The following is a 13909-nucleotide window of genomic DNA, read 5'->3' as shown; positions in this document are numbered from 1 at the left end:
ACCATAAAACTAATTTTTAGTCATATTGTACTCCACAGGCTATTAAAATAGTTACTTTAGCACTATACAGAGTGTCTTATTCATAGCCACTTTGAACTGGTAAGTAACCTAACTAAACTATAACATTTTTAATAATCCATGTATAGAAATCTGCATATATGGCAACCACTTATATAACTTACCAATGTAGGCATTCTCAGTAGATAACATAATGCTTGAGTACACCCAACTCCGTCACGGGTGAATACCATAGTTCACTCTTGATAAGGGTCACTAACTCATCTTATGGGAACGTTGTGTAAGTTAAAATAAATAAAAACAATGAAAGTCTGTTAGTATCGATACTGAATTATTGTCTACTACATTCGCTTTAATAAGAACTGAGATAACTATTTTTAAGCAATTGATCTAAGGTATTTGGGACATTTTCAAACAAAAAATGATTTGTAGATCCTAATTTCTTGTCATTGCGTTTACAAAAACTGAAGACAAAATATGTGCGTATCATAACTTGTAAAATTTTGCTAATTAGATAACATTCTTAATAAAAATTACTAAAAATTGACATAAAACTTATCAAAAATTAACATTAATTATAGAACGATTAAAAGAGATAGAGCGTTTCTAGACAGACATACAGTTCATACTAAATAAACTTTTAGTCACGTGATTAAGCTTGATCGGCGCAGCGTTGTCCACCTTTATATATTTTCTTTTCATCAAAATATTTTAGGAAACAAAAATAAATTAATTATAAATATATAAAGTCATTATTTACATCAACCAAACTCACCTTCTTAACAGCACTTAAGGGACATAAAGGGTCATTACTACCGCTTTCCCGTTCAAAATATTCTAATAAAGTTACGATTATTTTTTTACGGCTGTTAAGCTATCTTGTATACTTCGCACTAACAGAGGTTCTAAAAAGAACAATGTTCGACTTCAAGGTCTGCTAGTAAACATTACTTAGCTTAAAGTATCAGAAAACTATTTATTTATACCAAAAACTCGTAATACAAAACTAAAGTGTCAAATCGAATGACAATGTCAGGAAATAAATAAATTCGTAAACTTGACATTTTTCATAGTAGAGCTATCACCTGAATCCTCAGCGTAAAATTTAAATTCCAGTTAGTCAGTCCGGCGCCAAATATCTCCATGGTTGGCAACAATGAATTTAAAAATGGTGCCCTCGATTACGTAACTAAAATTTTAATTGATATCAAATATATATATTTCCAAAAAACCTATTTATTACTTGAATCACCATTCAAAAGCCATTTCTAAATAATATAAAAATAAATGAGAACCTTCAATGACAGCTGGCAGTAAGCAAAATTAAATAAATAAAAAAAAGTAAGGGTCCAGTAAATGACATCTAGGTCTTGACGTCGCCAAAACTAACATCGATTGCCATTCCCCATATGTCTTTGATTTGCCATTATTTTTTAGATCGTATGGTATATAAGCCCAGTAGTTTTAGGGTTTGGATGAGTTCACAGTTGATAAAGGTCAGTGATATACTTCAACAATAAAGGCTTGAAATTTAGTGAAATTCTTTTAGTATCAATATTGAATTATTGTCTACTACAATCGCTTCAATGAAATCTAAGATATGAATTTTATTTTTCATCATTTTTAACTCCCAATTCTTTTTCTTTGCATTTAATACAAAAATCAAGACGAAACATGTGTGAATCATAGCTTGCACAATTATGGTAATGTATGATTCCTAATCAAAATCAACCCGAAATAAAAGAAAGGAAACGAAAAACTCCCTTTCGTGGCCACAACCAACTAAAAGAAACGAATAAAATATTGAGTGTAATATTTCGGCAGCAGTCAAGCGTTTGGAAATGTGTCTTCTGCCCGATGCGATGCGATGATGAGTAAATTATGGAATAGTTCGTGTTTTTGGCAGGACAATTGTATTTATCTCACTTGCAGCGCCGCTGGCAATCAATCACTCCAGGGCCGGGCTCGATATATTTTGTAGGGGGCGAGAATGAGGAAGAGAGAGATGCAAACGTCCCTCCGTCTCTTTTGTGCTTGGTGATGCTTTTTCATTTTCAAATCTCCGAAGGGAGATCGATTAATCTTTGCGTAGGTGACCGTATTTTCGGTAATTACTTTTACAGTGTGAGTCTCAAAGAATTGCACATATTTTTAGAAGTGGTCAGGAACACGTTTATGAGTTTTTTGGCAATTTTTTCTTAAATTTAAAAGGTATAAAATTAAAAAAAAAAATTCAAATCAAATTTCTTTTTACTTTTCAGTTCAAAAAATATATCCTAATAATACGGCAACATAGGTAGTAGGTTAAAGCTTAGAAAAAAAAATAGTAGAGAAAGGAAAACAGAGATACGTACCAGTCATACGTACTACAAAATTGACAAAAAATCGCACTTGAATGTGAGGTGGTACGAAAGAGCGATGAAAGTACGAATGCAGATTCTCTGGCGAAATGGGAAAACACCAGAACACTTAATCACTGAGTGCGCCGAGATGACAACCATTCGTTCTACTTCAGTACTATTGAAATCGGAGATGGAGAACTAACCTCTGTAAAACCGTCTCAAAGCTGTATGATTTAAAAATCAAGAAACTTACGGGGATACAGTAGATCTATAAGATCTATAGCCGGGACAGCTAGTTATTATTAAAGTAAGGAACAGATTCCTTCTTTTAAAGTTTAAAAATTGCTTTATTGGCTTCAATAATTTACGTGTTTTGTTAGAGTAATACCGTTGTTTCATTCATTTTTAAGACTTTATTTAAAACTCAGTCGGGGCTTTATCGCCTACAATTTATTGCAAGCCAAGATTTGCAAAAGCAACACGAGGCGACATTATTTATATTTGATTGGCACGGTATTCCAGTCACGACACGCTGTTCCTACAGCCATTTTTCGTTCTCAATATTAATCAAAAATTAAATCTGACGATGATTTAAACGACATACGGGTAATAGAATATTTAATTACATGAAGTTTTTAAAATTCTTTAAAGTACTGGTCTAAAATAGGTATAGATCAAATCAATAAGACGTTCTTAAAGTTTCTTACAAGAATGTAAATAGAATATTTAGAATATTTAGAATATTTAGAATATTTAGAATATCTAGAATATCTAGAATATCTAGAATATCTAGAATATCTAGAATATCTAGAATATCTAGAATATCTAGAATATCTAGAATATCTAGAATATCTAGAATATCTAGAATATCTAGAATATCTAGAATATCTAGAATATCTAGAATATCTAGAATATCTAGAATATCTAGAATATCTAGAATATCTAGAATATCTAGAATATCTAATATCTAGAATATCTAGAATATCTAGAATATCTAGAATATCTAGAATATCTAGAATATCTAGAATATCTAGAATATCTAGAATATCTAGAATATCTAGAATATCTAGAATATCTAGAATATCTAGAATATCTAGAATATCTAGAATATCTAGAATATCTAGAATATCTAGAATATCTAGAATATCTAGAATATCTAGAATATCTAGAATATCTAGAATATCTAGAATATCCTGAATATCTAGAATATCTAGAATATTTAGGATATCTAGAATATTTAAAGCAGATACTTCAAATACTTTGGATACTTTAAATATTTGAAACATTCCAGGTATTCTATATAATCTAGACAGGCTATCTAAAATATCTAGGGTACCCACTGCGTCTGCGTCTGGAGTATTTGGGCTATATAGAATGTTCTATATAACTGGAATGGTAGTAGTAGACATTCTAAATATCTAACAATATATAGAATATATAAAATGCCGAGAAAATATAAAAAATCTATGAATATTTGGATTTGATTATATCCAGATTATTTGGGTTATTTAGCAAATTTAGAAACGTTAGGAACTCTAAATTAGCTAAAACATTTATATTATTTACAATACCTAGATATTTATCCTAGATACATCGGTTATCTAGAATATCTGGGTTTCCTAGAATTTTTAGGTTATCTAGAATGTCTGGCACACCTAGAATATCCAGAAGAATCTCTACAATATATAGAATATCTAAAAAATCTAGATAACCTATATTTGCTCCCTAAAAGTCAAATTCAATAATACCTAGAAAATCAAGTAGTATGGATTTTATTACAAACAACTACTAGCTTTTATAAAAAAAATATGAAAATTAATATGGTTTACGTCAAACATTATTACAAAATTTTAACTATTTACCTGAAAATATTACATCTAAATGAAACGTAGTTAGTCAAACATTTACCTCTGGTTCTAATAATATTTTTCTCTACATTTTAGCTGGTATTTATTCACTAAAACTGCACCAAAAAAAATTAAAACAAGTAATTTTTCAACTTTTCCGGATTTAATCCTTTAAGTTAGGCTGGTCTAACCTTTGCTAAGTGCGCGCGTAATTTTTGTTTATTCGCTTTTCGTCTAATTTTCCAACGAACGGCGTTAAGCCTGAAGCCGAATATAAATATTACTAGATTTTTATAAATACCCCCTTTTTCGCTATTTTTTGCTACTTATATTTTAAAGGTTACTAATATTTAAAGGTTGTTTAAAAATGTTTAGCCAGAAAAAAATAAATACAGGGTCCAGTAATAGTGCGTCGTACTGTAGCTCCTAGAATAAAAGACTTGGGAGTTTTGTTTAAGTACTAACCTAAAGTATGTACTAGGATGTATTTCAGGAAAATATTTTAACTTCTATAAGGTGGCTCAAAAAAGTGTTAGTGGATTGGAATGATTTTTTTTAAATGGAAAACCATGTATATTATTATATTTTTGGCTTCCTTTCAGATCACTGTACATAATCCTAAGATATGAGTAAATATATTTCGATAGTTTCAGAGATATTAATAAATAAATAAAAAAATATATTTTTCAGCCTTTTTAAAAAAATTATTAAAAATACAAGAACTGTCCTGAAATCAAAACTATATTAGGTATTTACTTAAGAAGGTCTGTACTTAACTTTGCTATAAATATGGTAATCGTAAATCATACAGAATGTTCAAAATTCTACGCCAAACTTTTTAAAATATAAAATAAGTTTGGTTTTTTTTAAACGGAATGTTCTATATATCATTTTTTTTTCAATAGATGGAGAATTTAAAAATGAACAATTTTTGTATTTACAGTATTTCAAAATTTTCAACGGTCTTGCAGATATTCGCAGTTTCATATTTCATATGGCATTCACAGTAAATTTTTATCAAAGCCACCCAATGATTTTTCGCCCACCATTGAAACAGCCATATGAAATAATACCGCGTGTATGTGCGAAACCATTAAAAATTTTGAAATACTTTAAATACAAAAAATTTTCATTTTTAACTCTCCATCTAATAAAAAACTAATATACAGGATGTTCTGTGTAAAAAAACGAAGAATTTTTTTTTATATTTATGAAAGTTTGGCGTAGAATTTTGAACATCCTGTATGATTTAAGATTGCAATATTTATAGCAAGGTAAGTATAGACAATCTAAAGTAAATACCTAATATATTTTTGATTTCAGGACAAATCTTGTACCGTATGATCGAATAAAAACGGCATCAGCGATGGCTATGAAATGAAGATCGCTCTGAATCATTGTCTACTAGAGCAAAATAAAACACTAATCCACCACAATACACCAAAACACTTTTCTTTTGTACTGGATGAGATTAAAACTTTCAGTTTGTTGTAACACCAAATGTTCCATCCTCCAACTGTAATATTGTCTACTACATTGAAAGAAAATTGATTTATGTTTTTCTATGCCTATTTTCTTATCGTGAAAGATAAAAATTACAAGAATATTTGTTATACTAGAAAAATTATCAAACAAAGTAGAGAATGATCGATTTGATGGCTGTATCTCACGCTACTAAACCGTTCTAATTCAGTTATAAAAATAAAAAAGTACTTTTTAACGTCAATAATTTATTTTCGCCTTCGCCAAAGATAACGAAAGACGATAATCGTCTTTTTTTTCGCCCCTTTATCGGGAAGAAAAAACCGGGTCACCACAGAATATTTATCAAAAATCGGTTTTTCGACCTTCCATCGTGGAAATGGGACCAATGGAGGTCGAATATTGATTAGGGAATTGATGCTTTCGATGGATATTGGGGACCCTTTCTTTTTTATCCTCATTTTTTATGGGGAGTGAGAAGACTGAGTGATATCGGGAAATCAATGATTAATTAAATTTTGTTTCGCAAATTTTTTGTTGGATTTTTTTCCTGACTTTCTGACAGTAATGATTATGTCAATTTTTTTTATAGAAACGAGGTTTTTAAGATAAAGTTTTATAATGTGGTAGATTTGCGTCCTTATGTTATAATTAAATGGTGTTCGCAGGTTTAGGACCAAGAAATAAAGGACTGTTCATTTCCTTCAAAATAGCTTTACTAAGAATTTAAATACTGTCCTGTTATATGTAAGTGTTCTATAGGCTTGGTGCATTTCAGTCATTCCCAACCAAACCAAATTTCGACCGCAGTGCTTCAACGGAAAAAATCAGAAATTATCAGTACCTATTTCACGTAGCCGTCATGTTGATCGCATTAAAATGACATTGAAATCGTGGTTTTGTCATAATATTTAAGTATTTTAGTTTTTTGCTAGTGCAGTTATTGAGATTATAAAATACTCAGGTACGAGGTTTGTGTGATGTAACGCTGTTTCGAGTAGTAAAAAATAAGTGAAAAAGAATTCGAACTAGGCATCGCGCGTCGGCGTCGTGTTGTGTTGTGACAATTTCAAATGTTAATAAAATTGCCGAAAAAATGTTATCGCGTAAAGGATAGCGTAATTAGGGCGTTGCTGGGTGCAATAACATTCAACAACTGAACTTTTCCAGATATTCAACTTTCCCGAAACAACATTCTACGAGCCCTAACAACTATATATTGGGACAAGGTAATATTTTGGAATTATTGCCCTGATTTTTCAAAATGACTGAAAAATATATGTTTAATTTTTTAAATATAAACATAGCCATATATCCTAAACAACTTGACAATATTTTTATGAATTTGTAAATCAATCCATATTTACTGTAGAGGATTTTGTTTATAAAAGGACAAATTAGCTGACAACTAAATGTTGGGACAAGTATTTTTAAATAATTAATATCATCATAGGCGGCTTTGCTATAAACGTCACAAATGTCGCAAACTGCTTACTTCAGCATTGACAGCTTGTAAGTGACTCGATACTTTGAGTAGTGAAATTTACTGTAAGTAATTTTAATTTTAATTTTCAATTTTGTTAATTATTTAATTCAAAGTAATGGTCCGTGGAAAAGCTACAAATCAAAAACTACGCGAAATTATCATTCGTCAATACAGTACGGGAAAAACAATTCGAAAACTTTCTGATGATTTAAGTATTCCAAAAACCACTGTCTTTAATATAATAAAAAAATACGGTGAATCTGCCAATGTAGACGTTAGAGGTAAAAGTTCGTGAAGGCTAAAAGTTGAATCTCAAAGAGATTTACGAAATTTAGTAAAAAATTGCAAGTCTGCGAGAAGAAGTACTCTTCGCGAAGTAACAGTTAAATGGAATACTGTAACTGGTTTAAATATATCAAGAGAATGTTGCCGAAAATATATCCACAAATGCGGTCTGGGGTTTTACAAGGTAAACTTTATTTTGTGTGGATAATCAATTACCTGAGGATTATAGATACAAATTCTTAATTAGGCCAAAGAAAAACCGCTACTGACAGAAATTCAAAAGAAAAATCGCTACAATTGGGCAAAATCTAAATTATCGTGGACACAAAATGATTGGAATAAGGTCATATTTAGCGATGAGTCTAAATTTTATGTTTGCGTTGGAGATCATCGAAAACGAATAATACAAAGTAAAGCAGAAGCCTTTCATAAAGATTGCTTAAAGAGGGTTGTTAAATTTCCTAAGGGGATAATGGTTTGGGGTTGCATGTCAGCAAGAGGTTTGGGCAAATTAAATTTTATAGATGGCACTGTTAACGCCCAAAGATATCAACATATACTTGAGACCTCACTTTTGCCTAGTGCTCAAGTATTGTTTCCAAACGAAGACTATATTTTCCAACAATATGGAGCATCGTGCCATTCAGCAAAATCAACTAAAAATTGGTTCGGTAATAATAATATAAAAGTTCTATCCCATCCTGAAAGTAGTCCGGACCTCAATGTGATAGAAGTGTGTGGCATAAAATGAAGCAATATTTAAGAAACCACCCTCAACGAACAATTTTTGATTTGCGGGCAAAACTGCAGGAAATTTGGGATAATTTTTCTCCTCAAATATGCCAATCTTTGGTAAATACAATGCCATTAAGAGTTTAGGCAGTTGTTAAGATGAAAGGTGATGTAACTCCGTATTAAACAAATTTCTTGTTGTGCTGTCCCAATATATAGTTGTCAGCAAATTTGGCTTGATTTTGGCAAAATAAGCTATTATCAAAAGTGATTTGTTTGCAAAGTTATAAAAATATAGTAAAATTGTCTAGATCATATTGTAATGTTTGAATTTAGAATAACAAACAAAATAAATTGAGCCGTTTTAACAAATTACTATTTTTATTGCAAAAAAGACCTTGTCCCAACATATAGTTGTTAGGGCTCGTATAGCTTCATAGTTTCTCACACCGATTTGATCAAAAGCAAAAATGGATTCAAGCAGTTCGACGAAACAAGCCAGTAAACAAAGTGCTCGTTACATAATCAAGAAATTAATTAGACATATACTATGAGAGGATAAAGTATAATTTGCAATATTAACGGTATACTTTTTTTAATCAATTAGTTTTTTTTACTAAATGTTTTATGAACATCTTCTAAGATTATAATTATGTACCATTAAGAAAATTCGTTATAGCCGAAATAGCCCCAATTATGCCCCACTAGCAAAACCGGTGATTAAAACTATGCTCACTACCGTAGCTGAACTCATCTAATTTTTTTTTAACTGGAATTGTAATTTATAATACAAGTTAGACCTTCTGAAGATATGAAAGTATTTACTTTTTTATTTTTAGAGTTCTCACAAATTATACTTCCTAACACTTTTAGAATAATTAAATAATAATTTTTTTGTATTCTCGCTATTTAAACTCGTGTATTTGTCAGTACTAGTTGTTTACGATATTCTCCAATGGTGGCAGCACCGGTGGAGAATGCACCAAGCATATATGCAGAAGTGCTAGTGGATCGTTTCTATTGACGAGAATATCCAGAGACGGCAAATGTTTCTCGATCTGAAGGAGTTGCTTTATGAATTGAGATGATTGAGAATAAAGTCCAACCGTCTATCGGTTCTATTCCAGATTACTTTAGTTTCAATACTGAATTATTCTCTACCACCTCTAAAGAAATATTTTAGTGTATTGTGGTAATTATAATATAGAATCTAAAGGTCATATTATTTCTTGTTTGTCCTCCCCTGGTTCTCAGTTCTTAGGTTTTAATTACCAAACCCTTTTTCTCTAATAAAACAGCAATTTCTATCCGATTCAGCTTGGAAGGGAAATTAGCATTCGTCCGTTCGAGCGTTTCGCATTAATTTTAACGTTCTCTCGTCTTCTACTCGATTAGAATAATATTTATGTTTTGAAGACGCTCCGTCGAGCGCACCAATTACACTACACTGCTGCCTGCCGCGCCGCGCATTGCCTCTTCCTATCAATTTGGAAAGTTTCCCGAGTATCCGGATTCCTGTTTCGGATTAATTTCACCGTAAAGTGTGACTAATTTCCAAATTTATGGATAGCGGCGAACGATCCCGCTAGAGATTTACGAAGTTGTAAGGAAATTACAAAAAATTGAGTTTAGAGAATATGAGAATCATAAATAATGAATCAACAAAATATTTGATGAACGCACGTTGCAATGCTGCCAAGGCTACTTTTTTATTTTGACTTTTGACAATGGTAAAATAATTAAAATAGACTGCTCATTCTCAACAGGTTGAATGTTTTTGTTGCGAGAGCAGCAGCTCGTTACTTCAGCACATTTTATGTCGCCGTTTGTAGGACTAATATTAACAAAAATTCTCCAGTTAATAGAATGCAACTAGCATACAATCAACGCCAGAGCAGTTTGGATATATTTCAGAGTCCAGATTTCTATCTTTAATTAATATTATCTGCTAACATATTTTTTTTTTATCAATTTTTTTTGTCAATTTTGTTTTGTTGATCAGATCTGTCAGTTTGTTTTTACTTTTGTATATGTTTTGTTTTGTAACTTGCAGTACGACCCATTTAGTAATTGGCCCTTGCTGTTGAATAGTGTATATTAAATAAATAAATAAAAATAAAATTCCTAATTTTGTCACCAATTTTTTATTATATAAACAAATATTTTTGTATTACTACATTATTTTCTTCAACTACATTTATCATCTGCTAATTTTATAATATCATGGTCCTAACTCAGGTCTGTAATTCTTGTGGTCCATCTATAGTCCGTTCTTCTTGTCAAGTGTTCTGCCCATTGCCATTTGAGGGATTTGACTCTGTGGATGACATCTATTTCCTGGATTTTTTGTTGTATCCACTCTCCACTCTATCCTTTTACGGTCTCTCTTGGTTATTCCCAGCATATTTAGTTCCACTGAGCGTTGTGCGACCTGCAGTTTCCTTACGATGTCCATTTTGAGTGTCCAGGTTTCGCATGCGCATGTTATGACTGGTAGTACACATTGGCCGAATGTTTTCTTCTTTAGATAGAGTGGCATCCTAGATTTGAATATGATTGAATTCCTACTATAAGTACTCCATGCTAACTTAATTCTTTTGTTGATTTTTGGTAGCAGAGATCCCGAGTTGTCCCAAATATATATTTTAAGAATATAATATAATATTTTTTCTACAATTTCCAGTGTTCAACTACATTGCTTCAACTACATTATTACCTTCTTTATGCTTATTACACAAACAAATCCTAATTAAAGTTTTATGAAGTTCTAAATGGTTAACAATAGTCTCTTGTGAGATTCTTCTCGCAGTCCGTAAACTGATATTGAACTCAGCTGAAATAAGCTGATAGATCTATGTATTTTCAATAAAAGCAGCAAAACTTAAGCAACAATATCAATCTTTACCTCTTTAAAGCTGTATAATAGCAAAAGAGGCTAGCCATGATTTCTTTCTTGTTCAAAATAATTGAGTAGAAACAAAATAAGTTACTGATTCTGACTATTTAGTGGTTTTAGCATTTTATCGCAATCGCAAGTTTAACAAAACAAAACGCAGATTTAATTTCAAATTTGTCAATGAAAACTCAGTCAGATAAAATTAATAAAAACAAAGTATAAATTTCCAAATAAATACCAAAAAATACATTTTGAAGAAGTGAGAATCCTATATCAAAATATTATGTTAATTTAAACCAATTTTCAAAAAATACTATTTTAGGTGACAAAAAATGATTAACCTAAAATTAATTCTGCGTTAAGTTATCCCGAAGCAGAGCCGTGGTCACGCAACGACAACTTTTACACTTTAACACCTCAAAAAGGCGAGATAAGGCCCGAACTGGAGGTGGATTTCGTAAATAAAGCCCTCCAGTTCATCAATCATTCTTTTCCTTTGGGAGCGGAGAGGTTTGCATAATTTAACACAAGGCGAATATTTGCATAAAAAACAAGAAAGAACACATTACTCAAGTTTTTTTATTTATCCTTTACATTGTTATTGATAGGATGTACATGTACATGCTCCGTCAGTTTATTGTGTGATACTGGATGAATCGATTTAGTGTTTTTAATATGCGTAGGTATCTTTCTTTTTCAAAAAAATAGTCTTTACTCGAATTACTTACAAATACCTAAAAGTGATTGTCACACTAACCATCGAAAATTACTCTATTTTTCCAGAATGGCCTGATTTATTTAGCAGGTGTGCAGGAATCATTGGGCCACTGTGTACAAATATATTGTAAAAAGATTTTTGCTTTTAAGAGCGAAAACTAAATAAAAACATTCCATTTTGAATGGGAATCCTCCAGTGGTCTAAGACACTTGAAGGAATATTTCAGGATTTATCACCGAGAAAGATTAAAGATAATTAAAAATGAACAAAATTAAAGACAAAAGAAGTAACTTTTGAATAGATTGTGGGCACTTGTGGACACTGTGTGTCTTCTCAATGAACACCTCAGTAGGTTGTAGCTACGAAACAACGACAAATGTAGGTTCTGTGGAGAAAATGGGGAAACACCAGAACACCTCCTCACTGAGTGCACCGAGACGACGGCTATTCGTTCCATAAAATTTGCTACGACTGATCTTGGAGATTGAGAACTAACCTCTGTAAAACCGTCTCAGATACTGGTTTTTGTGGAGACACTAGACAGACAATAGATCTATAAGGTCGCGGTGATTAATTTAAAACGTATCTGTATAACGTTAAAAAATCTGATTCCAAAATAAAATTCATCAAGACCAGCCGACAAAAACAAATTAAAAATCGGAATATCGAAAAAAAAGCAGAAAATGTACTAGAAGAGTTTACAGCGTCGAACGAAGTCAAACAAAAATCAAAAGCTCGTTATAAAATTCTGGGCCGCATCGAAAACATTCAAATTCAATTAGAATTTGTAGCAGGGAGTTTTCCAAATTAAAGAACTGAACGGCAAAGGGTTCGATTGGCCTGCGTTTATTCAAGTTCGTATCGGATATAAACGAAACGATTTAATAGCAGAAACTAGAGGAAAAATATCGGCATGCTGTCTGAAATGGTAAACAGCAATTTTATTAACTCTAGGAAAAATATTAATAAAAAAAAAGTATTTTTCTGAATAAATAAATCAAAGTCAGGGATTAGTTACACCATTTGTAACTCACAAAAACGGCTGGGCTGATTTTAATGATATTTGTTTTGCTGAATACGTTTCCACCCCGATTAGCAAAATAACTATTACAATATTGGAAAAATTCAGCTAATTCAGATTGAGAACTAACCTCTGTAAAACCGTCTCAGATACTGGTTTTTGTGGAGACACTAGACAGACAATAGATCTATAAGGTCGCGGTGATTAATTTAAAGCATATCTGTATAACGTTAAAAAATCTGATTCCAAAATAAAATTCATCAAGACCAGCCTACTTGTTTATCACAAAAACAAATTAAAAATAGGAATTTCAAAAAAAAAGCAGAAAATGTACTAGAAGAGTTTACAGCGTCGAACGAAGTCAAACAAAAATCAAAAGCTCGTTATAAAATTCTGGGCCGCATCGAAAACATTCAAATTCAATTAGAATTTGTAGCAGGGAGTTTTCCAAATTAAAGAACTGAACGGCAAAGGGTTCGATTGGCCTGCGTTTATTCAAGTTCGTATCGGATATAAACGAAACGATTTAATAGCAGAAACTAGAGGAAAAATATCGACATGCTGTCTGAAATGGTAAACAGCAATTTTATTAACTCTAGGAAAAATATTAATAAAAAAAGTATTTTTCTGAATAAATAAAACAAAGTCAGGGATTAGTTATACCATTTGTAACTCACAAAAACGGCTGGACTGATTTTAATGATATTTGTTTTGCTGAATACGTTTCCACTCCGATTAGCAAAATAACTATTACAATATTGGAAAAATTCAGTTAAAAAAAATACAGAAAATTAATTTTTAAATAAATTTCCAAATTATTACTATAAAAGTGAAATATTTTTCAGAAACTGAGCTACATTCTTGATTCTATTCATTTTGGAAAAAAAAAAACTGTGGTTCATAAAAACGCAAATTATGAAATTCCTTTGCTTTTTCTTTTCTATTTTCTCATATTTTAACGTAAGATGGAACCATGATATTAAGAAATTAACAAGGATAACTTGTAGCATAGTCAACAATAGAAAACAATGAGCCCATTGACAAGTAGATTATCTAAATATGTCAGGGAGGCTGCACCATAA

The 13909-nt window shown here is 31.3% G+C and overlaps 1 protein-coding gene across 1 annotated transcript in view; it reads left to right on the top strand.

Moving 5' to 3' along the window:
• LOC115882330 (limbic system-associated membrane protein-like) overlaps positions 1–13909 on the top strand; it is a 113321-nt gene that overhangs the window by 770 nt on the left and 98642 nt on the right. The gene's annotated exons all lie outside the window — the stretch shown is intronic.

Source organism: Sitophilus oryzae, unplaced genomic scaffold (genome assembly GCF_002938485.1).
Source record: "Sitophilus oryzae breed Bouriz unplaced genomic scaffold, Soryzae_2.0 scaffold_177_pilon_pilon, whole genome shotgun sequence".
Classification (NCBI taxonomy): domain Eukaryota; kingdom Metazoa; phylum Arthropoda; class Insecta; order Coleoptera; family Curculionidae; genus Sitophilus; species Sitophilus oryzae.
This window is presented reverse-complemented; position numbering and strand designations above follow the sequence as displayed.